Source organism: Equus przewalskii, chromosome 19 (assembly GCF_037783145.1).
Source record: "Equus przewalskii isolate Varuska chromosome 19, EquPr2, whole genome shotgun sequence".
In the NCBI taxonomy this organism is placed as follows: Eukaryota; Metazoa; Chordata; class Mammalia; order Perissodactyla; family Equidae; genus Equus; species Equus przewalskii.
Window position 1 is genome coordinate 18,013,294 of NC_091849.1, and position 27,915 is coordinate 18,041,208.

General features: G+C 37.4%; 1 long non-coding RNA gene across 5 annotated transcripts in view; it reads left to right on the forward strand.

Annotated features, from left to right (window-relative positions):
• LOC139077270 (uncharacterized) overlaps positions 1 to 27,915 on the forward strand; it is a 271,627-nt gene that overhangs the window by 39,044 nt on the left and 204,668 nt on the right. For 4 of the 5 annotated variants that reach the window (XR_011529630.1, XR_011529632.1, XR_011529631.1 and 1 more), the window contains exon 2: positions 26,747 to 26,852. This is a non-coding gene — a long non-coding RNA (uncharacterized lncRNA). Of the gene's footprint in view, positions 1 to 2,390; positions 2,705 to 26,746; positions 26,853 to 27,915 lie in introns of those variants that run through there. The other variant, XR_011529634.1, reaches the window with a different exon arrangement.

Sequence of the window (27,915 nt, forward strand, 5' to 3'; positions counted from 1 at the left end):
TTGCATACAATTCAACACTGGCTTGGGGCGTCTTTCCACCTACTTGCTATTTTGAGCTTCCCAGGAATTTCCCAAGTTTGTCAACCAAATGGGAACACCTGCAGGCAAAAGCATGTGAAAGCATCACGCTCTAATATAGCTGAGAAGATTCAGCTCGGCTGTAGTGCAGGGTGCTGTGGAAGGAGGGTGTGGGACAGATGAGAGATGGGGCTAGAGAAGTAGCCGGTGCCAGATCAAGTGCTTAGGGTGCCAAGAAAGGAATTTGGACTTAATCTTCAGGGAATTGTGGGACCAATAAAGTGCTTTAGTTAGAATACAGCATGACATTCTTGCCCGATATACCGAAGCATGTCTGAATTCAGAATCCTCGACCCACTCCTTAAGAGGTAGGTCACTTCTCCTTACGAACAATGTAAATGAAGGTCTTATACAAATATCTCTAATCAGTATCAGACAAATACCAATCAGGTTCTTTGTGCTCTGGCTCAGTAAGGTGCTATTAAGATGATTGAAAACCAGACCTGTGCATTATGCCAACACTAGTCCTGACCTGCCCAATCACATCATGGCGATCTTCTCTGCTTTTCTCAGCTGTCAGTTCAGCATTGCTGATCATCCAAAGAAAAAGGAGTATTGGAACTCAAACTATGATGCGGCATAGATTTATTTTTGAAACCCCAGATTGGAGCTACACTGCATGCTCTATCTGCAGCAAAAAATGCTAATAGTAATTAATATTCGTTCAATTTTAATTGTGCCTGAAGAAAAGACATGGCCAGAAATTTTACCTGTAATATATGTGAAAGCACATCTCGTAATTTAAAAGCCATTTTGTCATGCTGTACTAGACAGAGGAAGGTGACACACCCAAGAGACTACTGTAGTAATTATTTCTATTCTACGAAACAGAAAGAGGGTAATAATCTGAAAAATGCCCCCCAAATATGTATATATAAACCTATCCGTTATATCACAATAAATATCTTATGTATATACAATATATATGTATACTATGTGTATAATAGTAAATGTATATGTATAATATAGACATATACATTATGAAATGCATATATAATGCAAATCTATTATATATTATGCACATGTAGTATATACACATGTATTCACTATAACTTTTTTGAACCTCAATCTCCTCATCTATAAAATGAGGATTATATTGCTCATCCCATATTTGCTCTGAAAATTAAATTAATTATATAAGTAGTGTGCTTAATACAAGGCCTAGCATATAGGAGGAACATAATTACAGAGAGTCTCCTTTCCAGAACACTTGAGCATCAAAACCAAATACATAGAGATTTAAACAGGTAAACGATTGTGAATATGTGTTATTTTCAATGATTAGTAAAGAAAAAAATCAAGAATCATGCATATTTTTCTAAATGGAAGAGTTTAAATTTATTATCAGTAAATCAAGGCATCAAAAATAATTGAGTTGAGCCAGCCCTGATGGCCTAGTGGTTAAAGTTCCGTTTGCTCATTTTAGCAGCCCAAGTTTGGTTTCTGGATGTGGAACCACACCATTCATCTGTCGTTGGCCATGCTGTGGGGGGGTTCACATAGTAGAACTGGAAGGACTTACAATCAGAATATACAACTACGTCCTGGGGCTTTGGGGAGAAAAAATAATAATAACTGACTTAATTTCTAGCCTTCCTCTGCTCTTACTGGATCATTTATTGAATAGCATCTATAAATATCCAGAACCGTCTATTTCACTTTTATTTTCAAATTTTAATTCCAGATATTGCTAGGTCCAGATCTAGATACAATCGTTTATCTCTTTTTTTGAGGAATATTAGCCCTGAGCTAGCATCTGCCACCAATCCTCCTCTTTTTGCTGAGGAAGGTTGGCCCTGAGCTAACATCTGCGGCCATCTTCCTCTGTTTTATATGTGGGATGCCTGTCCCAGCATGGCTGGATAAGAAGTGCATAGGTTCACGCCCAGGATCCAAAGTGGCAAATCCCAGGCCGCCAAAGCGGAGCGAGCAAACTTAACCACTATGCCATGGGGCCCGCCCTTCATCTATCTTTTTAAAGAGAGATTAATATACTTCATGAAATTTGACTGTTTTAAGATTTGCTTTCATTTTATTTTTGAAACCTAAGTTGGTATACACAAACATTTAATATTCAGGGTGATAAATGATTTATCATTATTACTTATATTATTATTACATGGATTAAAGAAAATCTCAGATTTTTTGACACTCCTCCACTCAAGAGTTAGAGGTCTATGTTTCCTCTCCTTGGACCTGAGTAGTTTCTGTGACTGCTTGACAAAATGGTGACAGCAGAAATAATGTTGTGTCCATTTTCTGGCTCAGGCCTTAAGAAACTAGCAGTGTCTACTTTCTCTATCTTAAAATAGTGAACATTGTCTTCAGGAGCCCTGAACCACCACATTGATCTGACCACTCTGAGACCACCATTGGAGAGGTCACTTGCAGGTGCTCCAGGTGACAGTCACAATTGAGACCAGCCTTCCAGCCATCCCTGCCAGGACATAAGCATGTGAGTGAAGTCACCTTCAAACTTCTACCCAGCCCATCCACCAGCTGAATGCCATCAATGGATCTCAGTCAACGCCACATGGAGCAGGAGTTGCCTAGCCGAGCTGTGCCCACATTCCTGACCCCTAAGACTGTGAGATCTAATAAAATGGGGATTGTTTTAAGTCACAAAGTTTTGGGGTAATTTGTTACATAACAATAGATAACCAGAACAACGGACTTACAGACAAGGAAGTAGAATGTGTTTCTTTCCTTAGTGGGTATTATTAGTATGGATTCAGGGGATATGTTGTAAGTTCCACTAAACTATAATGGATGACTAGGCTTCAGAATAAAACTATGTTTTTAGCAACTTGGATAATTTTATAAGGATTTGTTGATCATCTGATACAAACCTGGGAGTAGTTCATTTCTGCACTGATTTAAAATGTAATTCTTCTCACGAGTATTCATTTTCTGGGATATTATTGAATATCTGATTCAGACCTCTGAAATTCATTTGCAGACATGATAAGTTAACATGATAAGTTAACTTAAATAAAACAATTTTATTTAAGTTGTAAGACATATCTGAAATGATTATCATCATAACAGATTCAATCTAATACTGTTTTCTAGTAATACTATGGTTCAGATGTGAGTGATAAATTCAGTTTTGTGGCATACCGGGCATATTTGTGATGCTTCTAAAATAATTCTTATACTTAGAAAATAGATATTAAAGGACAAGAAGAGAGCATGTGGTTTACTTAGGTCCACCATGTGTTTAGAATGTTAGGGACACTAAAAATCAATTAAGATAAATGGCAAATGGGGCCAGCCCCATTGCATAGTGGTTAAGTTTGGTACACTCCACTTCAGCAGCCCAGATTCAGTTCCTGGATGTGGACCTAGACCACTTGTCAGCAGCTATGCTGTGACAGTGACCCACATACAAAAAGTAAAGGAAGATTGACACAGATGTTAGCTCAGGGCAAATCTTCCTCAGCAAAAAACAAAAACAAAACACAAAAACCAATAAATGGCAAATGAGCTCCTTGCTTGAAACCTACTCCTTAACTTATGTTCCCAGCTTTTGTCAGTTGTCCTTCCCTCTCTTCACACTACCTCTACCTCAGGGTGGGGAGTGGGTGGGGGCTGCATCTATTCTCAGGGCTTTAGCCATAAAATATAAATTTGAAACATAAAACATACATTCGAAGAGACTGAAATTTACATTTCTAGACTTTTTTTAACTAGATTCTTTTTACTTAGTTTCAGATCTGTATTTTCAATTGCATAAAAATATGACCATCAAGATAACCCTTTAATACCTCCAGCCAAACATGTCCAAAATAAGGAAAAAAAAGACTTGTCATGTTCAACTGCATAAACATTCAAATCTGTCAAGCTAGAAACTTTAGAGTGATTTTTATCCTACTTTCCATTCATCTTCTAGATGATTAATCTTCAAGTCCTGTGATTTCTATCTCTGAACATCACTTCTATTCTGCCTCATGTCTCTGTCTCCACACAGTATAGACTCATCTATTTCCTGCATTTTCACAATTATCTTTTTCTCTTTTTTAAGGTAAATCATTTCCATATTTGTTGTTAAAAACATTATTGAGGAGGAAACAAAGTCCTGCAAGATGAAAGTTTTCTTTCAACATAATGCTGGAAAGAGCTATGTCTCATCTGAGAAAACAGCATGCTTCTTCCATTCTGATTAAATTCCTGTGAAAATGTTTGCAGTAAAATTTATATTGTTATAACACAAATAGAGAAGTGTGCACAAATCATAAGTGTACAGCTTAGCAAATTTTCAAAAAGTAAACACACTTGAGTAACCATCATACATGAAAAAAGAACATTCTAGAACTCCCGGAGACTCTTGCATGCTCCCTCCCCAAAGGTAGCCACTTACAGGACTTCTATACTATCAATTAATTTTGTCTGCTTTGAACTTTGTACAAATAGAATAATGGTATGGGGTTTTTGTATCTGTCTTCTTTTACTCAACTGTAAAGTTGATGTTTATTCATCTTGTATGTGTAACAGTAATTTTCTTATTCTCATTATTGTATGATATTCCATTGTACAGATATACCACAATTTATTTATCCAATCTGCTGTTGATTGACATTTGAATTTTTCAGTTTTGTGCTATTTTAAAGAGTACTATTATGAACATATTGCATATGTCTTTTGGTATAAATATGGATGCAAGCGTGTTGAGTATATTCCTTAAGAGTGCAATTGTTGGGTTATAGGAACATTTGTCCTTATAAACATTACCACACACTTTCCCCAAATGGTTATACCAATTTTTATTTCCAGTAGCCATATATGAGTGTCCCTTAATCCAAATCTTGCTAATACTTGGTATTGTGAGCATTGTCAATCTTAGCCATTTAGTGAACATATAATGGTATTCATTATGGTTTTTTTTCCCAGACTGGTACTTTATTATTATTTTTTAAATTGCAGTAACATTGGATTATAACATTATATAGCTTTCAGATGTACATCATAATATATTTCGAATTCTGTGTAGATTACATCATGTTCACCACCCAAAAACTAATTATAGTCCGTCCCCTCACATGTGAGCCTAATCACTCCTTGTGCCCTCCCCCCTTTCCCCTATGGTAACCACCAATCCAATCTCCATTGCTAGGTGTTTGTTTGTTGTTGTTTTTATCTTCCACTTATGAGTGAGATCATATGGTATTTGACTTTCTCCCTCTGACTTATTTCACTCATTATGATTTTAATTTTAACTCCATGATGACTAACAAGATTGGCCACATTTTCATATACTTACTGACAATTTGGATATCTTTTTTTGTTAAGTGCCTGTTCAAACATTTTGAACATTTAAAAAATCTTGGTTGTTTGCTCTGGCTTAGTTTTTTGTAGGAGTTCTTTATGTATTTCGTATATGATTCCTTTGTCAGAATATGTGTGGCAAGTATTTTCTACTCTGGGTCCTGCATTATCACTCTTATAATGGGGTATTTGGTAAACTTAGGTTTTTAATTTTAAGGTAGTCCAATTTATTAAGGTTTTTCATTTTGGATAGTGTTTCATAAAAAAATCTCTGCATAGAAGATGTTATTTCCTGGAATATTTATTATTTTACTTTTAACTTTTTGATCTATTAACTATCTAGAATTAATTTGTGTGCAAGGGGGCAGTTATGGGAAAAAATATGTTTTTCCATATAGATGTCCAATAGGCCTAGTACGATTTATCGAAAGGACCATATTTTCCTCACTGCAGTATAGTGACATCTCTTTCGAAATCAAGTCTTGTTGTATGTGTAGGTCAGTTTGCACAATCTCGCTTCTATTCTACTGTTCTCTTTAGCTATCTTGATGATAATACCACAGTGCCTGAATTATTATAGCTTTATAATGAGTCTTGAGAGTAAGACCTCTAATTTGTTCTGCTTCTTCAAAATTATCTTGGCTATTCTTGGGCTTTAGTATTTGTACACAAATTTTAGAATAGGCTTACCAAATTTCACAAAACTTCATGGATTTTTATTTTGATTGCTATGAATTTATAGTTCAATTTAGGAAAAATGGTTGCTTTTAAAATATTGAGTCTTCTAATCTATGAATATGGTGCATTCCTTCATTTGTTTAGGTATGTATTCTTTATTTGTTGTCAATAATGTTTTGTGCCACACATGATCAAATACGAAGTTCTTATTTTGTCATATCATACTCTATAATATGGTCAGAAGGATCAATCTTGCCCACCTTAGTTCCTGCCACTTCCCATCATGCATGCATTTTTTCAAATTCTTTGAACTTCCTAACATGTCTAGAATATAAAAGGCTATTTCTTAACTCCTTACTTTTGCATGTGATTTTTTTTCCTATTTCGCAAAAATTTTCTTTTTTTTCCATGCCTTGCAATTTTCGAGCAACAGTTTAAAATAAAGCTTGGCTCCTGTCATCTCTGGTAAATCTCCCCTTGCAAAGTAAATTGCATGCCCTAAGCGCATTGGTAACACTTTTTCATATCACTATATTTAATTAATTTATGTTGCTTTTCTTCTACTAAGCTGAACTCCTCAAGGGCAGGGACTGTATTTTATTTGTCTTTGTGCCACCGGTACTCAGCAGAGTTCTGAGCTGAGCAAGAGTTCAGCTATTATTTGCTGACTGAATGGATGTGTCCCCTTTAGCTAATCCTAGTCAATTCCTGTGCCTAGACACTGAAACAGAGTGAACACCATATGCCCTTCAGATTTCTGAGAGTCTCAGGGTTACCTGGTACCCAAAATAAGCTAAGAGAATAGATAAATATACCCTAAAACCCACCTTTCAAGAAAAATCTTAAAAAATCCTATTGCTGTATCTCTACGCCTCTTATAGGTTAGGTTAGCAACACTCAGTTGCTAATAAACAGTTGCTAACACACAGACCAACAACATTAGAATCGTGTGCAATGATATATCACACCCTCGCTCCACCTCAGACCTGAACCTGGACCTCCTGAATTAGAAAACAAAAAAAAAAGGAGGCTGAGAGTCCGCATTTCTGACAAGTGTCCAAAATGATACCTATGGGCATTAACTTTTGAGATTCATGGACCTAGAAATGGCCTCTCAGTCATTCTTTCAAATGCCAGTCCTGGATCTCCAAGCAGAGTTATCCTCTGGGGATTATGGCCTTAGAATCTCTCCCTGACTTCCATTCCCTCTGAGTAGAGGTATGAGAGGGAACTATGTCTCCACTATTATTGTGGAAATCCTTCCCAATGGATGCCAACCCAGGTCAAAGGGTGGTTGGCTCTTTGGTTCTTGTTTATCCTACGTTAATCATTATGTTTCCATCTGTAGTGGCATAGACATGGTCCAGAATTTGACATTGACAGTTATATTTCCATTGAAAGAGAAGTTAAAGAGCAATCTCTGGGGGTTAGGGCTGGCCATTTGTGGTGGCCCATATAAAAGGCAGAGGAAGCAGTGAGTGAATTTCTTCCCCATCCAGGGCACAGTGGCCATCTGCATGGTGTAACATACCAAGGCATAGAAACTTTTGTCCTGTATTTGTTTTCCAAACCTAGGGTGAGAAAACCCTTTTCTTGCTCTCTTTCTATCTCAACAATGTGAGTTACTCTGTTCACCCCCACTCCCCGAGGTTTGTAATTAGAAAGGCCCCTTGTGGTTTGGCACATCCAATGAATTAACAGCAGAGAAGTTCAGTTTGTGACAGCAAAATGCTGATGTGCAGGGAAACGGCGAGAACTCAGCTGACTTACATGTAAACAAAATCAGAATAAAGTAAAATCCCTCCACAAGCTTGAGTAGAACATAAGCCAGAAGAATATTTCAGCCTCACTTAATTTTGATGAGGATGCTATTTTATTTCTTCATTATAAATATCTTTCCACACTCTTTTTAGCTTCCTGAAGTTTGGAAGCTCAGAGATGGATGTATAACAGCAAGGAGGGAGAAAACCGCTGAATTTGGAACCACAGTGTTGTTCAAATTATTGGGAGAATGTAGTTCCTGGGACATATGCTGAGACAGTAAGGGCTGATCCATTTCCAGATGGAGCTCTCACACCAAAACCACAGAAGGACTGTGAATTTGATTTCACAACTAACAAAGCTTCATTTCAGATCCAGCTGCCTAAGGATCCTGTTCCAAAACAGATTTACAAGAGGGCCAACAAAGACCATGCAATCAAATGTTTCTAGGCAAAGATGATGAAAGAAAATCCATAAAAATTTCTAGTACTAAAGACAGCTCTAATTATTAAGTCAAATTACTCAATAACACTAGAGTGATGAGTCCACTGCTAGTTGAAGAAATACACTGAGAAAAACAATGACGGTTCTCCTTTAGGGACAGGTAATATCAAGGTGCCAAGAAAAGATGCAGGTTCCCTGAAAGTCTTCTGAATTTCTGGGTGGGATGAAGCTTTAGAAAAATGGTGATAATATAAGTAGTGTGAAGCCCCTACTTCTCTATAATATTAAAAACATTCCCCTGGGATTGACAGACACTTAAGTGCGGTGAGCACAAAATGTGTAAGCTTACCTAAAGCCAACTGCGTGGTTCAAAAATCCCTAAAATGTAACATGTCAGTAAGGGTGAGAGACCCCAATGCTCATGAAATCATGAACTGCCCAAGGCCAATTCCAGGACAAAATTTGCTCATATAGAATGATATTAATATTTGCTCACAGTAGACTCTTAGTTCTCAAAATATTGTGAAAGCAAATATATCATACACGCTAGAGGCAATTCCCTGATCACTGACACAATATTCATCTTAGGAAAGTACGATAGAACTGGAAATTAATTTTCTAATTCCATATGTGAAACAAAAATGAGGGGTCTAATATAAGTCCCAACTGCAGTGAGTTGGAATATAAAGCTGCATAATGGATCATTTGATGCCTAATGTACATCATAATTATTACTCACTGGCAAGGTATAGTCAGTGGTTCTCAACGCTAGTGGTACATACTGGGGAGCTTTAAAAAACACTAACCCCTCCCTTACTCCCCATTCTTTTTTAATAGGTCTGGAGTGTGCCTTGGACATCCACAATTTTTTCAAGCTCCCCCAGGTGATTCTAAGGTACTACTGGGGCTGCAAACTACTCAATCATTGGTGTAGGTCATGGTTTCTCAACTTTGGCTATTCATTAAAATTACCTAAGAAACTTTTTAAAAATCCAAATGTACCCTGGGCCCCATCCCAAGCCAATTAAATCAGAAGGGGTCACTTTGGGATATAGGTATTTTTATAAAGTTTGCCTAGGGCATTCTATTTTGCAACCAGGATTGAGAATTACTGGTGGAGGGTTAGCTTTCTCACAAACCAGGTTAGATGCACTTTAGTAGTTTTGTAATTTAAAAACTATATAGTAAATTCTGTCCTGTGAAAGCAGACTTTCTTGCTTTCCAGAAGTCTATCATATATTTGTATATATAAAGATATATCTATATATCTCTACTACGGATTTGAATATGGAAGTTATAAAATAGTCTTGCCTTCAAAAAGTGATGAGGATGTTGCACTGAACTTGAATGTTTCCATCAGAATTCCAAGATCAGAGAAATAGTGGCAGAAAAGGCACTAGAGATTTTTTTTGTAATTTGTAAAACTGGGAGAGATGATTCTTGTCTCAGGTTCTATGAGTCGAAAATCTCTGCTCCAGGAGATAGAGTCATTCAGCTGTTGAAATCCTAATGCACTTGAAAAATGCTGATGTTGGTTATGACACATCTAAAAACGAAGCATGAAACAAGAGAGAGAGTTAACTTATAATGGCTCTGTTGAAGCATTTCGTGCAAATCTTGGCAGATTGGTGACTCCATTTGCAAATCTCAAAATTTGAAAGTCAGCAATTCTTAGGTATGTGGAATCATGTTCGAGGATTGTGTCACTGTATTTGTAAATGCCAACTAGGTTTTGAACAAATGAAAGAATGAGTAAAAGTCCTTTTATTTATATAGTATGTGCCAAATGTATCACTAGGTGCTTTTACAATCATTTCCCCAGATAATATAATAGTGATAACAATTCCGTGATTCAGAAATTTATTACACATGTTTTTTTCAAATGAGAAAACAGAAGCTCATAGAAGTTAAGGAACTTTCTCAAAATCATACAGCTACAAGGTATTACAGATTGGTTTGATCTCAGGTGATTTGCCCCTTGAAGGGCCAGTTTTCATTAATATCTCTAAAAAAGTTTTCCTTCAGTCAGAAATACAGTCCTTATTGCCTCTCTACATAAGCAACAATGCGAGTGGTCTTCCATATCTTTGTTCAGTTGGTTATTAATACACAACACAGTGTTTATTAGCCAGAACTCAAGGTATTGTGACTTTCTACTAATGCCGATCCTTTTACTGTTCCTGTTTCTGTTGAATCCTCCTAAAATGCATCACTTAAGATCTTGGCCTTAGTAGGTACAGGATGGGAAGGAAGACAGGTTTCTACTTTGTTGATTTTGTGCCTTCCAGCACCCATCATCATTGGGAAAATCAGGTACCACTGCAAAACACTATAGAATAGAAAAAGGTCAACTTTTTTGGGTTATTTACTAGTTCCTCCTAGAAACAGTACTCAGCAATAAATTAAGTTAATAAGTTAATCAAGACATCTCTTAAGTGGATGGTATTACATTGAGGGCAGAAGCAAAGTATTTAATTTTCTATATGCTCAGGACATAGCAACTTGCCCTCCATGCAACAGGTAGTTGGCAAAAGTTTGTGGGCAATGGTAGTAATGGAGAGTTGAAGGTTTATAATGTTACCTGCCTACACTGCTTCTGTTTCTCTTGTTCTGCTTCTATTTTAATCCCAGATATATGTGTATGAACTGTGATGCACGATTATGGAAGGGAAGAAAAAGTTCTTGTTGAAACCTGTTACCTTGGAGAGAAAATTTCATTGTTCTAAGGGGGCTTATATTCAATGATTTAAAAAGAATCTTTCTAAGTCTGAGTAAAGGACAAAGACGATCACTGGAGAACAGCTGTGCATTTCTGGAAAATGCTTCTTCTACTCATCCCTATCCATCCCCACCATATTAGTTTCCTATTATTGCTATAACAAATTACCGCAAACAGTGGTGTGAACAACACAAATTTATTATCCTACAGTCTGTGTGTCAAAAGTCCATTGTGAGTCTCACTGGGCTAAAATCAAGGTATTGGCAAGATTATATTTTCTTTTTTGGAGGCTCCAGGACAAATCTCTTTTCTTACATTTTCCAGCTTCTAGGAATGTCTACATTCTTTGACTGGTGACCTCTTCCTCCACCTTCACAGACAGCAACATCGCATCTCCCTGACCCTTACTCCATTGCCACATTTCTCTCTGACCATAGCCAAGGGAGATGATTAAGTTGGGCCCACTTGGATAATTCAGGATAATCTCTCCATCAGAGTCCTTAACTTAATCACATCTGCAAAGGCTCTTTTGCACTTTTGCCAAGTAGGGTAACATATCCACAGGTTCCAGGAATTAGGATGTGGTCATGTGTGTGTGTGTGGCGGGGGGGGGGGGGGGGGGGGACATTACCACACCACACTAACTCCCTATCCAGTACTCTCTATTCTTCTCTCTCTTTTCAAGTCTTTTAAGATTTTCTGTGATGCTATGGGAAAGACTAGACATTTGCTGCAGCCAAAAGTAGCATTATTGGTAAAATGAATCCTGAGACTTCTAAGTATGTTCCTAAGTGTCTTTTAGTGATCTAGAGTCTAGGAATTGTGAGAAGTTTGAAGAATGAAAATCCCAAAGATAGAGTAGTTGTAACTATCAGGTGAAGAGGATAAAAGATTGCAAAAGAAAGGAGATGACCAAAATTCTTTTGGGCAATGGACATGAGCCATAAGACTCCAAGAAAGGGAAGAAGCAAGAGGGAAACCTTCCCTAATTCATCCTCTGCAGGACTCTGCTCCTAATTCTGAGTCTGTATGGGGAGAGCAGTCCACTCTCCCTCGAGATGGTGGGATATTATCCCATGGTGGTCCTCAACTTTCAGATGCTTGACAGGACTCCTGTCCAAAAAACCAGAGTGAAATGGAAAGAGATTTGGAATAAACAGAAACCAAATGTCTCTCTTCTCCCTCAAGTTAATCTTCTTTCCAAACCACATCTATAAAATTACAGGGACCCACTTGTGCTCTGCAGTGTTTGCCAATAAAATAGACCTGCATTCTAAGAAAGAGAGGAGGAATAGAATTAAATGAACATGGAATAACTCCCTACTATGCGTTAGACTCTCCACATATTTTATTTATTTTAACCTTCTCCTTTTGTCATGAGTTAAACATTGAAAAACCTCTACTTTGTAGGAATTAAATCTCAGATTGAGTAACATATTTGAGAAGCAACAGTGAAATATTCGAATCTAATTTCTTTGTCTCCAAAGCCCTGTTCTTTCCTTTCCTGACTAAGCAGCAAAGCAGGAATTAGCTGAAAATTAATACAGATTGAAGCTAAGAGGTAGGAAACAATGAATAGTTACTAGTTTTTCTTGACTTACAGTTTTTGTCAAATTTTTAGAACAGTATTTAGACATAGAACACAGTAAATGATAGCTATTATTATTTATGGTATTGATTAAAATTACAATTATACCCATTCTTCCTACTCATTAGAAATGCAGCTGCAGTATATTTACATGAATCGTTTTTATGTTCAGCTTATTCAATGGTGCAACTATTACGTAAAGAGCTGTGAATTAGTTTTGAAGGAGGCACAAAATAAAAAGGACATGATTTTGCACCTTGAGGACTATATAGTCAAGCAGAGGATCACACAATTAAACAAGTAGCTAGAATGAAAGCTAATATATAATAGAGGTGGTGATACAAAGTGCTATGAAAATATTTCAGCAAGGCACTCAAGATAGGTTTTATTTAATGGTATTTGCTTGATCGTAGGTTATGACATATTTGCAAGATTTGGCAAAAATAACAATAAAGGAAATGAAGATAGTCATAAGCAGAAGCTAGAGGAGACAGATATAGATGGCTGATTAATGACATTTTTTGGTGTTCTCATTGTCCATATGCTAGAGTGAGTCATCATGATTAGTGAAGCTCAGGACAGAAAATTTTGGATCACTGTAATCTTTCTGAGACTGGTTTCCTAAAATAAGGTCACTTTGTAAGGTAAAGTTTATATGGTAGATGGATTGAAAAATGGCTCCAAATTTCTACTGCTTTTTCTATCCAAACCCCTTGCAATATGATTATATCTCTTCCCATCAAGAGGGGAGAGTCTATTTCTCCAGCCCTTGAGTATGGGCTGACCCTATGATTTGTGTTGGCCAAAAGAATGCAGTAGAAGTCTGTGCCAGTTCAAGAAGCCTTAAATGATTCCATTTGCTTTCATGGAAAACTGCCACCAGCGTAAGACCAAACATAAACTACATGGAATAGAGCTGAATCAGTCCAGTTGTGATAACTGAGACCCGAGATATGCGAGAGAGTCCAACTGAAAAGGCTACCAGATCTGCAGCTGAACACAGGCCAATGAGCTCTAGCAAGCCCACTCAGATCAGAAGGAATTAATCAACCCATATGTTCATGAAAATTTTTTAAAAAGGTGGTTATTTTAAGCCACTAAGGTTTTGGGGTGACTTGTTACACAGTAATAGTTAACCGATACAATACATATAATATTCAACTTTTTTCCCTAGACAAATGGTATGGGCGATCTCTGTTTCTCTAAATACAAAAATAATGGTGTGAGCCTGAAAAATCATAGTCTATTGACTATCTCTCATTTGACAAAGATGGAGTAAATTTTAGGATAAGAAGTGTTTTCTGCTGTGTGAAAGTAATCTTTTCACTCTTACAAGCAAAGCAATTTTGAAGGAATCACTACCCACTATGTATCTTTGAAAAAAAGATGTCAGACTTCTGCCTCCAGCCATGATGGATTAACAGATTTATCCTCACACCATAAAAATCTAGCAAAAGGGAACAAAACTAGAAAAATGGACAAATACATGAAGCAATTGTTTCAGACATTAGACAAAAGATAAAGCAGGATGGTTATCTTGAGAGGAGGAAACAATCAAGGTCAGCACTATGATCACCCCAGATTTCTACTTGTAGTTACTTTCCAGACCATAATATAGGGAGGGCAACCTAACATAGAGTAAAGATAACGCTAAACCTGCCATAGCAACATTTAAAAACAAGTTTTGTATTTTTTGTGAGGAAGATTGGCCCTGAGCTAACATCTGTGCCAATCTTCCTCTATTTTATGTGGGATGCTGCCACAGTGTGGCTTGATGAGTGGTGTTAGTTCCGCACCCAGGATCTGAACCTGTGAACCCCAGGCTGCTGAAGTGGAGCATGCAAGCTTAACCACTTAACCACCATGCCACAAGGCCGGCCCGTAAAAACAAATTTTGAAGGTATTGAGCTAAACTGCAAGATACTTAACTCCCTGCCTTGACAAAATCCAAAACTCTTTAAGGGAAGACAGCAAAATCGAGCACTCAACAATGGGAAATTCACCATGCTCAGCATCTGATAAAAACTATTACACATGTGAGAAATCAGGAAAATGAGACTTGTAACAAAGAGAAAAAAAATAAAATAGAAATGGACATACATATCACAGAGATTATGGCACTAGTAGACAAAGAATTTAAAGCAGACTTTATAAATATGCTCAAGTATTTAAAGAAATACATGGGCAAAATGAGTGATAGAAAAGAATCAAATGGTAGAGATGAAAAATACAATATTTATATTTTTTAAATATTACTCAATTGTGTTAAAAGTATATTAGACACTGCAGAAGAAAAAATTAGCGACCTTGAAAATTTAGCATCAGAAACTACCCAAATTGACACAAAGAAAGAAAAAAAACCTAAGCAATTATAATAATAAAAAAGAAAATATCTTCAATGTATAATCTATAAGATCACATATATCTCAATCTATAAGATCTTTAATTGGGCTTAATTGGAAACCAGGAAAGAGGGACAAAGGAAATATAAGTATATGGCTTTAGGTTCTTACACTATTCTTGAAGTAGCATGTTATATGAGGGTAAGCTAACATAAGCTAAAGATGCAACTGACTGAAAAATAAAATGCCATTAGTGTAGGTAAAGTGAGATAGTAAAAGTATTCGTTTAATTCAAAAGATAGGAAAGAAGTAAAAAAAATAGGAAGAAATGAAAAAAATAGAAAAAATAGTACGATGGTTATTATAATCCCAACAACATGGATAATTATATTAAATACAAAAAACCTAATCATTCTAATTAAAAAGCATGGAGTCACATACTGGATTATAAAGGAAGACATGCTGTCTACATGAGAAACAATTTAAAATAAAGATATAGATAGGTAAAGTAAAAAAAAAGATGGAAAACAATATAAAATGCAAGCACTAATCAAGAGAAAACTGGAATGGATATACTAACACTGACTACAGTACATATCTGAAAAAGGAATATGAGAAGGAATAAAAGGGAACATTTTATCACAGAGTCAATTCATCAAGAAGATATAACAACCTTAAACGTTTATGTACCTGATAACAGAACTTCAAAATACCGGAAGAAAAATCTGAGCAAACTGAAATGATCAACAGACAAACTCTCTATTATAGCTGGAAATTTTCATACTCCTTTCTCAGTAGTTAATAAAACAAGTAGTCTTGAAATCAGTAGAATATGGAAGACTTGTAAAACACAATCACCAACTTCACTGAATTAGCATTGTTGATGGGAATGTAAAATGTTTCAACCACTTTGGAAAACAATTTGGAAGTTACTTATCAAGTTAAACATACACTTAATGCATAATCCTACGATTCCACTATTAAGTATTTACCCAAGAGAAATGGAGAAACATATATTCACCCAAAGACAAGTGCGTGAATGTTCTTAGAAGCTTTATTCACTATAGCTGCAAACTAGAAATAAGTCCGTCACTAGGTGAATGGATAAACAATTTGTGCTGAATTCATATGATAGAAAACTACTCAGAAACAAAAAGCAAAATCCATGCAACCAGGCAGTTTAACTCAAAAACTCTATGCTGCGCAAAAGAAGCCAGATCCAAAAAAATGTATGTGGAATGCTTCCATTTGTATGAAATTTCGCAAAATGTAAATGACAGAATGCAGGTAAGTGTTTTCTTTGGGATTAAGGAAGGATGAAGTGCCCTGATGCAAAGGGACATACAGAAACTTTTTGGTTTTATGGAAATGTTCTATATGTTGATTGTGGAGGTGATTACACAGAATATACTTAAAATAAGTGTGATTTGTTGCATGGGGATCCTACTTTAATAAAATTGATTTCAAAAAATGATGTTAGTTTTTTATCCCATTCTTAATACCAACCCCATTTAGATAAATATAACATAAACTCAGTGTGTTAGTTAGGAGATAATCTTTAAGGAGAAGCATTCTGTGGAATTAATGTCTGGCAAGGAGAATCGATGTCTTAGAATTTTTAATTAAAATTGGCACATCTTTTTCTTTTCCAAAATGGGAATGTGAACACAAATGAGTTTCAACTAGCAGGGAAATCCAGCCATTAAAAGTTCCCTCTCTTGATTAAGAAGATGATATAACAAGGGACAAAAATGAAGCACCCAAATACAACTTGTCTATGTTTCTGTTATTCCTGAATGTCTGATGAATGAAGCATTATGGTTATACAGATACCTTAGTGAAATGGAGAACTAAGCACTAACTCAGTGCTTTACAACTCTTTTAGTACATATTGAACATGCAGAATAAAGAGAGAAAACTAAGGTTAATTAATCTAAGTGATGCTTTTAACTTGGTTGGGAAATAGCAAAGAAGGAGACTATTTTAGCAAAGGGGAGATAATAAATCTAGTTTCAGACATATTGAGTTAGAGGTGCCTATAAAATCTCCAGCTGGAGATATCCAGTAGGCAGATGGTAATACAAGCTTGGAGCTTTAATGAAAATCATAGGTGCTGCTCGGGATATAGGTGTGGAAAGAGAGATTGGGAGGAGAGCAAAAGGAGAGGAGAGTCTGGGAGGAGAGGGAAAGGAGAGATGAGGAAAGGAGAAGAAAGAAATGGTTAATTTCTACTGTGGACTTGTCTTTCAAGAAGTAGCCTAGTTAAAGGGAAGAGAAAGAAAGAAAGACTTAAGGAGAGCTAGCTAGGAATGAAATTTATTTCTCTGATTCTCTACATCAACTGGGTGCCCAATGATTTAATCCTATTCTGACACTGCCTGGAGTTAGCATCAGACTCCACAGTTTTAAAGGCTCAATCCCACAAGACTGCCCCCAGCTATCTGCACTTCCATCCAACTTGGCTACAAATTCAAGGGTTCCCATGACCTTTCCCTTCCCTTTAGATCTGATAATTCACTAGAATGCCTCACAGAGCTCAGGAAAACGCTTTAGTTGTGTGTACTGGATTATTACAAAGGATTCAACTCGGGAGCAGCCAAATGAAAGAGATGTATAGGGCAAGGGATGGTGAGAGTGGGGTGGCGGGCTTCCACACCCTCTCTGAGCACACTACCCTCTCAGCCCTTCCAAATGTTCACCAATCCGGAACTTCTTTGAATCTCATTGTTCAAGAGATTTTATAACCCAATCTCTCGCCCCCTGCTTCCTCCCCTCCCTGGAGGTTGGGGTGGGGCTGAGAGTTCTCATCCTCTAATCACATGTTTGGTCTTTCTGGTGACTGGTCCCTATCCTGAGGCTATGTAGAAGCTCTATCCTGAGTCACTTTCTAGCAAAGACTCAGATGTGTTCCAGAGGAGCTCATCATGAATAACAAATGACTGTCCTATCACTCCGAAAATTCCATGGGTTTTGGGAACTCTATGCCAGGAACATGTGTCAAAGACCAAATATATACTTTTATTTATTTACTTATTTATATGTACTTTTACCACAATATCTATCAACTGAGGCATAGAAACCAGCAAAGAGAATGAGGTACATATAGAAGGGAAAAAATTAGATTTTTATGGTCTCCATGGAAATAGAAATGTAATAAAGAGCACAACCCAAGTGGTAATGTTGATTTTGAAAAGAAGGAAGAGAGATGCACATTTGGGGAACACAGAAAAGAAAGCGATCCGGCTGGATTCAGATTATATATGTATGTATGTATATACGTATGTATGTATATATGTATCTATCTATCTATCTATCTACACTGACGCTCAAACTTGAAGTTTGATGACAGGGAAATTGAAGGAGGAGATTGAAAGAACAGGAAAACCGACTCAAGTCAAGTCAGAGGCTTACTGTGCAGCTTTAGGTGTCCTATGCAGCTGAAAGTCATAAATTTGTAGGGTCCCCCTCTATGACATTATACAAATTCCACAACAACATTGATGTCCCAGAAGCAAGAGCAGAGAAGTTGAATGCTTGCCTACTGATTTATTGGGAATTTTGTTTTGACTTCACTGTAGTGCCAATGTAAGAGGAAATCTTCCTATGACATTTTGTGTTTGAAACTTGTCCAGTATTTATTGATTGGGCTTCTGAAAACTACAAAGCAAGGTTGAAAATTCAAAAGACTTGGTAGGAACCTCTGGATCAAAAAGGAGTATTAGCTCATAGGGTCTTGTTGGGGGCTAGAGAAAAAAATAAGTCTATCGAATATGGAAGATCAGTTTTCAGGATACATGCCTTGGCCAGAGAGAGGAAAATTTAGTGGGAGAAAGGCTTTAAATATATTTAAGGCCTTCAGGGCTTTGAGGAGCAGGCTCAGAACTAAGTTTATGTGAAAGGATGGCATTGTGGCTGATAATGGCCTGTCAGAAGCTTATAAAAGTTTTCCTGCTTCTCTCTTTTGTTTCCTGTCTGCATTCCACATCTTCAGGGCACTTCCTCTTTTCCTTTTCACTCAGCATACTGGGACAGTGGAGGAGGCAAAGATAGGGGTGTGGGGAGGGCAACATTAGTTGTCATAATTTCTTTTAGACCTAATAGCTCAAAATTAACAATTGGGGCAGGGTGGAGGAGAGGAAATGGGCTGGGAGTGGGAGTGGAAAGGACTGGGCAAAGTGAGAAGCTGGAGATGAGGTCTCAGTCCTGAAAGTAATTATATCTTATTGGCAATAGGAGCAATTTGTGGTTCAGGCATTCCTAAGTCAGAAATTACCTTTTGTTGGATGTATATGTATGTGCCCCAAACTGACTATTCATTCTGTTTATTTACTCCCATTGTAAGTGTTTTACATAGAACATTAAATTTTAGTGTCACAGTTTTCAAGACTTAGATTGGTTAAGTGGTCCTAGGGTTCTGGTCACCACTGAGCTAGAACATCTTTTCCTTGATCCTGTCTATGGTCGCTTCCAATTTTCTTTATTCTCAACCTCTCTTTTAATATTCACTTGAAGAAGAAAAAAATTATGTTTGTGTGTGTGAGTGTGTCTGTGTGTGTATAGCAGCAGAATGAAGCGAATTTTGAAAGTTGTGATGTGAACTCAGTTTGGTTGTCATTTAAATTGTGCTGTGTGTGAGATGTACTTCTGAAGAGCACAGGGTCCTAAGGATCATATTTTCTTAAAACAAAACATGAAATCCCATTACGTCCTATGTCTGAAGATAACATCCAATTTATGTGTATGGAAATGAAGAATAGTTACAGTGAAAAGCATCTTATTCCTGAAGGATTTTTCACAGTTATGAACTATTCATTTTGTACAACTCAAGTTGATTTTTTTCTTACCTATATGAAATAGTAATAGAGTTTTATGCCTTTCTATAACCATAGTATAAGGATAGCCTGAAATAGAACAAAAATTCCCATGAAATGTTAAATGATTCAAAGCCACTTTATTAACCGAGATCCTTGTTCCATCTTTTGTGTGTGTGTGTGAGGAAGATTGGCCCTGAGCTAAAATCTGTTGCCAATTTTCCTCTCTTTACTTGAGGAAGATTGTTGCTGAGCTAACATTTCAACAATCTTCCTCTATTTTGCACGTGAGATACCACCACAGCATGGCTTGATGAGCACTGTGTAGGTCCGAGCCTGAGATCTGAACCTGTGAACCATGGGCCACCAAAGCAGAGCACACAAACTTAACCACTACACCACCAGGCTGGCCCCCAACAACTTTTAAAAAGTAAATATGAATGCATAAATAAACACGTGGCAGACCCTTTGGAGCCTCCTCACTTGTTCCACTGCCGTCAAAATTATAATCCCCAGCAGCTGATTAATATAAAGGAAGACATATGTAAATTGAAAAAGTTATCTTTTAACAAACTTTACTAATGTCTCTTTACCTAGTAATTGGGTGAAATAATTTAGCAAAATACATCCACAGTAAATAGGTTTATCTTCCAACCTAATGTGCTTTTCCATCTTAACTGAGCATAAAATTATATCTTTAAAGATCTGTGAGTAAGAAAGGCTTGACGCCTCTTGAACTGTTCAGTGTAACATATGGTTTTAAACGCAACAATTTCATCTGAAGCACACAGTATCTGCAAATTTGAGCTAATGTTCCTGTGAAAACAAGAAGGGATTTATGCCCAAAAACTAAAGAAGAAAAAATCTTTTTAGCTACCATATGTAGAACACTGAAAACTGTATATAAATAGAAAACAATATTGACATTTATGCATCTATAATTTTTTAGAAACATATTTTTACATCTAGTATTCTATTCAAACATTAATGGCAAGAGGGATCTTAAACGAAAATTCCTACAGGGTTTGGGCAGGTGATATATACAAGTAAGCAGGCCCAGTGAGGATTAAAGGGAACCTGAGAGGCTGCCCCATCTAAAGGAGGCAAGTGCTTCACGAAATCCTATAGGTTATTGCCATGGACTATTGCTGGCCTAGGGTGGCCAAATCTGCCAAATTTTCAAAGGATGCCCCTAACCGGATTTTGCGTAAAATCTCACAATGATGTTGGCAACAAGATTTTTATTTTAACATGATTTGTTTTAAAACAGTTCTGTAGGTCAGATTTGGCATGTCGGCTGCTGATTTGTTACCCCAATAGCTGATGCAGGTTGTTGAACGAATGAAAGGGTACATAGTAGGTGGGCAGGAAGTAAAGGGGGATGGGAAGGAGGAAGGAGAGAGGAGCAGAAGGGAAAAGGGAGAGAGGAAAATAGATTTTCCAAAATATACACCGAGATTTAATTTTAATTTCAGTAAAGAAGATTATCTAAAGTACTAACCTCAATACAAATGAAAATCAAGTTTATTAAAAGACATATACAACTGACTAGACTTTACAACCTCATTTCTTTCTGATGAGCTGGATAGACTGAAAGCCTCAGGTAGACTTTGGAATTAACTTTGTGTATAGGAGATAGGGATCAAGATTTATTTCTTTCAATATGGATATAATGTTGTCCTAGCACCGTGTGTTAAAATGACCATCCTTTCCACAATGCTTAACCATGTCACCTTTACTGTAAATCAAATAGGTACAGATATAGATATAGGTATAGATATATCCACCTGTCTGTCATCTATCTGTTTCTGGACTCCATATTCTATTTCATTGCTTATTGGACTTTTGTGACAGTACCACACTGTCGTAATTACTGTCGTTTTATAATAAATCAAACTTGGTATTGTAAGACTTTCTACTTTGGTGGGGCCTTTTTTCCTGGAAAGTGTTGGCTATACTTGGCCCTGTGTATTACCATATAAGTTTTAAATCATCTTGTTAATTTCCAACCCCTTTGGAAAACATTTTGATCACAACTGAGCATGTGTACGCAGGGACTCCACTTTAAGTACATTCCCCCCCAAAATGCAAACACCATGCACTGAAAGACATATACTAGAATGTTCATAGCAGCACTCTTTGTAATAGGAAGGAACTGGAAACAATCCGAATGTTCAACCACAGTAGAATGAATAAATTAATGGTTTCATATTTATTCAAGTGAATGCCATCTACAGCGGTGAAAATGAACTACTACTATAAGTAATAACATGGATGGATCTGATGCTATTGAATGAATGAAATATAATTATGAAATATATAATGAGATATATCTGAGTACAAATTATGATTCAATTGATATAAACTTCAGACACCAGCAAAGTAAAGTGATGGTATTAGAAGTCAGTATATTAATCATCTTTGGTGTGGAATGAATGACTGGGAGTGGCATAAGAGAGACTTTGAATGTTTGTAATCTTCTTTTTCTTGGCCTCGATGCTGGTCACCTAGGAGAATTTACTTCGTGAAAATTCCTCAAGCTGTACATTTATGATTTGTGTACCTTTTTATACATATATTACACTTCAATAAAAAATTATGTGAAAATACGGATGTAGTGCCTGAGGTGTAATAGCTGTTTTCTGTTGTTCTGTTTTGTTCATTTTTTCACTACAGTGCAAGATGTGTCAGCAAACGGAGAAGTCTGTGAGGCCAGCAACATGGCATTATAATTTATGGCATAACATACAAGGCTTTTAGTTTTATATTGCGCTGTCATATGTCAGAAGAGCCCATGGAAGAATCTAAGGAGTTGTTATAGTGAGGAATGTGCACAGACAGCAGCTGACTACCAGGGACCCAGAAAAAGAAGCCACAGAGGAAAAGATAGAACAAGAGGGAATTAAATGGGTACCTGTATCATAGAGAGGTCATAGAAGTCATCTCATCACACTTCTTTTTTGTTAAGAAAATGTTTTTACTTTCCTTTCACCTATGATTATAAACTAAAGACTTACCTTGATGCAGCATCAACTATGAAGACAAATTCTGCAATGACATCCCAAGGTTTCTAACTATCAACTCTAGGGTTTTTGTGAATTGTGTCCATCAGTACAAGCAAGCTCACAAAATCAAAAAAGAGCTTAACAGCAACTGTAAGGATAGAGGAATTGAGTCCGGCCACAGGGCTCACTGCTGTCAATTTTACATGATATTATCAGCTAAGAAAATCATGTGCTATTCTCTCAACAACTTGGTGATGTAGACAAGAAAACCAATGTTTGGGATGTTACATACTTCATTCCAGGTTGTATTAGTAGTGAAATTCAGGTCCTTGGCTCCCAAATTTGAGTTTTTTCTATTAGACTGGTTATTTTCGATTGTTTTTAGCTCCAGGACTTTGTCTTTAAGGGATAGAAAAGAAAGAAGTATAATATGCAAACAGACCAACGTGGGGCCACTCTGAATGGAGCAGCATTGGAAGAATATACCCAGGGCCCTACTGCTTCATGCTCTCCCCTCATCCTCTCCTTCTCAGCTTCCAGCCCCAATCCTCAGGCTGTCCTCCTAGAGCCCGTCCTCAGCCTGGGCTTTCCCCAGAAAGCAGAGTGTACAACAAGGACTCACACGTAGTAGTTTACTTTGGGGTAAGATCCCAGGGAATATGATGGGGGTACTGGGAAAAGAAGAAAAGAGAAGAAAGGGAAAGCCAATACTGTAGTGTATTATGGAGCTGGTTATCCCTGTGGGCCACTGGGATTCGTTCCTGCTGGACTCTCTGGGGAATCCTACAGAATGAGCCTCAGAAAACTGCCCACTTGAGGAATGGGAAAATGGGAACATTAGCTTACTGACTCTTGCCTCCTTTGGTCTAAGAATCCCCTTTGGAGTATTAACCTCCCTCACATTTCTGGTTTCGTGCCTGTACAAGCAGAAAGTAGTTCCCATAGGCGCTCTAGGCTGCAGCATCAGAGACCTGGGATCAAAACCCAGAGATGTGTGGTACAGTCAAGGAGAGGGGCTCTCAGGTTTTCCTTGAGCAAAACTGGTTTCTGCAGAAATGCTGGAGTAAAAGGTGGTTTGAGAGATGTAAGGCAGGGCCCAACAAGCGTTGGATACAAACTCTAGGTTCAGCATCCTTAGGCCTGTTTCGCTGTGGCGCTGCATGTGTTACACCTGGAGTGTTCCAAAATGCAGACTCCTGGGCCACGATGCAGAACTGCTGAATTAGAATCTCCTTAGCTGGCGTTTGTTTTACATAAACACTGTTAGGTAATTATGCACAATAAAGTTTAAGAACCAGGACTGTACATTTGTATTTGATTCAGGGCTGCTACTGCTTCTTATGAGATGAAGCAGTTACTAATACCAAGTACTGTGAAACAGGAGGGTGGTAGAACAATCATTTTGTAAATGAAGATTATGCATCCCACACTCTTATATTCTACTTGGGAATCTTCTCTATTCCTTTAGGCTTTATTTCACACGTTTCAACTTCAAGCCTTTTGGGTTTTGTTGAAATACTCTTGACATTTATGCTTGGACACTTGCAAAGTTTCTTCTCTTTACATTATTAAGCATTTTATTGATTGGTTTTGGCCTCTGTACTTTCTCCAGATCTATTTTTCCCCTAACTTTCTCACTCTTCAGGGTATTTCAGGTCTAAATGTTGACCAAATAATTCTCTACACTATAATTTAGAAAATATTTCCTCTTGGGTCAGGAAAGTAAGAGGTTTTATTGCAGCTCAGTTCCAAAAGTAGTAGACAGAGCCTGGATGTTTAAACAGGGCCTGAAGCAAGGTTTTGCCAGCGTTTCAGAGGCTGCATAACAAATATTCTTTATTTGCTTCTTCAGGTGTTGGAGTTAGCTATAGCCTCCTGAAGGTCATCCGTTAGCCTTCACTCCCTGCTACCCACACCAACCTTTATGAGTCCCCTACGAAAATAAAAATCACCCAGGAGGGATCACACTAAGCTATAATCAGTTAATACCTTACTTTTCAATTAACACTCTAGCAGAGATTATTTGAAAGTCAGTTGAGAATCGAAACAAGGGGGGCAGGTTGGCCCTTGGAAAGCCTGGTTAGAATAAAATGAAAGAAACATAAAGGAGGAAAGGAAGGAAATCTTTACAATTTTGCTTGAAACTGGTAGGGGGTCATGGCCCTTCGAATCACTTGGGCTAACTTAAATTGCCAACCTAGGGTCTTTAAAAGGCACATTATTTTCAAAATTTGATTTTTAAGAGGAATCAAGGTTTTCCCTCAGGGACAAGGAAAGCCACAGACCCTCCACTTCTCAGTCATTGCTTGATATTAGGCCTCTACCAGTGTATGACTATAGTACACAGAAAGAGATTTAAAAAAAGGTCTTTACAATTTCTGTGTTATCTTTTGTTTGCCCTGTGTTTACAGCCAACGGAGCTCAAAGGTAAGGGGTGCTCAGGCCAGTCGTATTTGTGTGGGGCTTGCTATTCTAGTGGGCTGCCAGGAAGGAAAACATTGGACAAATTACACTCCATTTTGAGGCTGATCCTTACGCAAAAATAGCAGCATCTCTTCTCCAAAAGGACGAAAGTAAGTTGGTTGCCCTAATTCCAAGAAGTTACTTTTGTGGTCATATTGTGCAACCCATTCAACAATGGCCGCCCAGAATTATTTTTTCACTTTGTATATATTTTAATGCAATTTTTGGTACAAAAAAATATATGTGACATATAAGTATGTATGTTTGTATGTATATGTATATGTTAAGTTATAAAGTGAGATAATGTGATGAACAACTGTGAACCCATTATCCAATCCGTGTTTGAACATTGTCCCCAAACTTCCCTCTGTTTCTTTTTTTCCCAGCTTCCAAAATCTTGTCTTGCACAAGAGGTAACCAGTACCTCGAATTTTGTGTTATCATTGCCTAGCCTATTTTTATAGTTTCATCACATGTTTGGAGGTATAACTAAACAACAGATTTTTCAGTTTTTGAGCATTACTTTAAATATATCACAGTGGATATCTTCTTATGAGACTCATTCTTTTTCACTTTGCATCACATCACTGAAATTCATTCATGTTGTTCCCTGTAGCTGTAGTTCAACCGTGTGGATTTCACTGAATAGTTATGTCACAACTGATTTATCTATTCTCTTGTCAAAGGGGAAGTATTACTTTCAGTTTATTGTTGTTTCTATGAATATATTCTTCTATGTCTCTTGGTGCACATATGTGCAAGAGTTTCTCTTGTATACGTACTTAAAACAGGGTTTCTTGACCTCAGCACTATTGCCATTTCGGGCCAGTAATTGTGGTGGAGCTGTCCTGTGTACTGCAGGATGTTTAGCAGCATCTCTGGTCTCTACCCACTAGATGCCAGTAGTGCCCCCTAGTTGTGACAACCAAAAAGGTCCCCAGACATTGCCAAGTATTCTCTAGGTGTCAAAATCACTGACCTACAAATACAACTGTTGGGTAGAGATCAGGTGTATGAATAGTCACCTTTACAATAGAGTGTCAAATTGTTTTCCAAAGTAATTGTAACAATGTAGTGTCCCCTGGCTTTCTTGTTGATTCACTTCCTCTCCAACACTTGGTACTGTCAGATCTTTTAGTTTGAGACAACTGAATAGGTGTAAAATTGTATCTTATTGTGGTGGTAATTTGTATTTACTTGATTATTAACTAGATTGAGAACAGTTGGCCACACTTGTTTCTTCTGTTAAATGCATGTGTTTTGACTTTTGTCCAGTTTTCTGTTGGGTTGTCTGTCTTATTGATTTGTAGAAATTATTCATGTAGTCTGGGTACTAATCCTTTGTTGATTAAGTGAGTCTTAAATATCTCTCCTAGCTTGCCGTTTTTTTTTTTTCATTCTCTTTATGATGCCTTTGATGAACAGAGTTTCTAAATTTTAATATAATAAAATGTATTATTTTTTTCTTTCATGGATAGCCTTTTTTGCCCCAAGATTATGAAGAAATTTACCCATGTTTTCATCCAAGGTTAGCCCGTAAATAGAACAGCTTCTGTCTAACTTGTTCTCTCCTGGATTTTTTTCACTCCAAGGGAAGCCAGCTGCCGTTTTTTGAGAACACAGCTGGCCTGAGGAGAGGCCCACATGGAGAGGAACTGAGGTCTCCATCCAACAACCAACACCAGACATGCTAGCCAAGTAAGTGAGTGACTTTGGAAGTGGATACTCCAGCCACACCACAGTCAAGCCTTCAGATGACTGCAACCTTATGAGAGACCCCGAGGTGGGACCTAAACTCCAGGTCCTCAAGTTCTTGACCCTCAGACACAGCGAGAGATAATAAATATTTATTGTCATTTTAAGCTACTAAGTTTTAGGGTAATTTGTTACACAGCAATAGATAACTAATATATCATGCCTTCTTGTTTGCTGGTGATCTTTGATTATGAGTACATTCCTTGATCTATTTGGTGAGAATCCTGCAGGTCCAAAATTGAGAAGGCTTTCTTTCAGAGTGGGTGTGTTTTCTGCCTGCGGCTTCAGGTGCCTATAGATGGAAACTTCTGTTCACCTTGAGAACACCTTGAGCCGGCTCAGGAATCCTTTTCTCACATTCCCTACTTTGATATTTGCCTAAAACAGTGCTCAACAGCAGTGCTACTATCCTGATCCTTCCTTAGGTCATCCCTGTTCCTCCAGACCCATGATTACTATCTCCAGTTCTCTAATTCACATGGCAGGGGTTAGGGGAAGGGATCTGAGAATCCCCACCAACTCAAATGCAAACAACAATGTTTTGAAAACTGTGTCCTATGTAAGCTACAGTAGCAGGAGGCCCTCAGAGCACCTAGTCAGGCATAGTGCTAGAAGCAAATAGCCAAAAAGGTTTTATAAAGGCCTTCTCATCTAGGGGGTTGGAGCATACAGTGTCTTTCCACTAGATGGTTGCTCAATACCATTTTATCCAGGGCTTTGTAGCTCCATAGAATTAAGTCGAAAGACTTCCTTTAAGCAACCATTGACCTGTTGATAAAGAGAAATAAATTGGTTGAGTTTAGATATGCCATCAAACATGGGGGTCCACAAGTTAGACATATTCATTCAGCCTTCCCAAATGATATATGCTAAATTATTTAACTTGCCGAGTGCCAAAAATTCAGGATCTTTAAGCAGTGTTACTTTTGCCAAGGCAGGATTTCTGAAAACCACTATCCTGGAAATCTGATGGGGCGAGGGAGATTACCTCTGGCAATAACTCTGT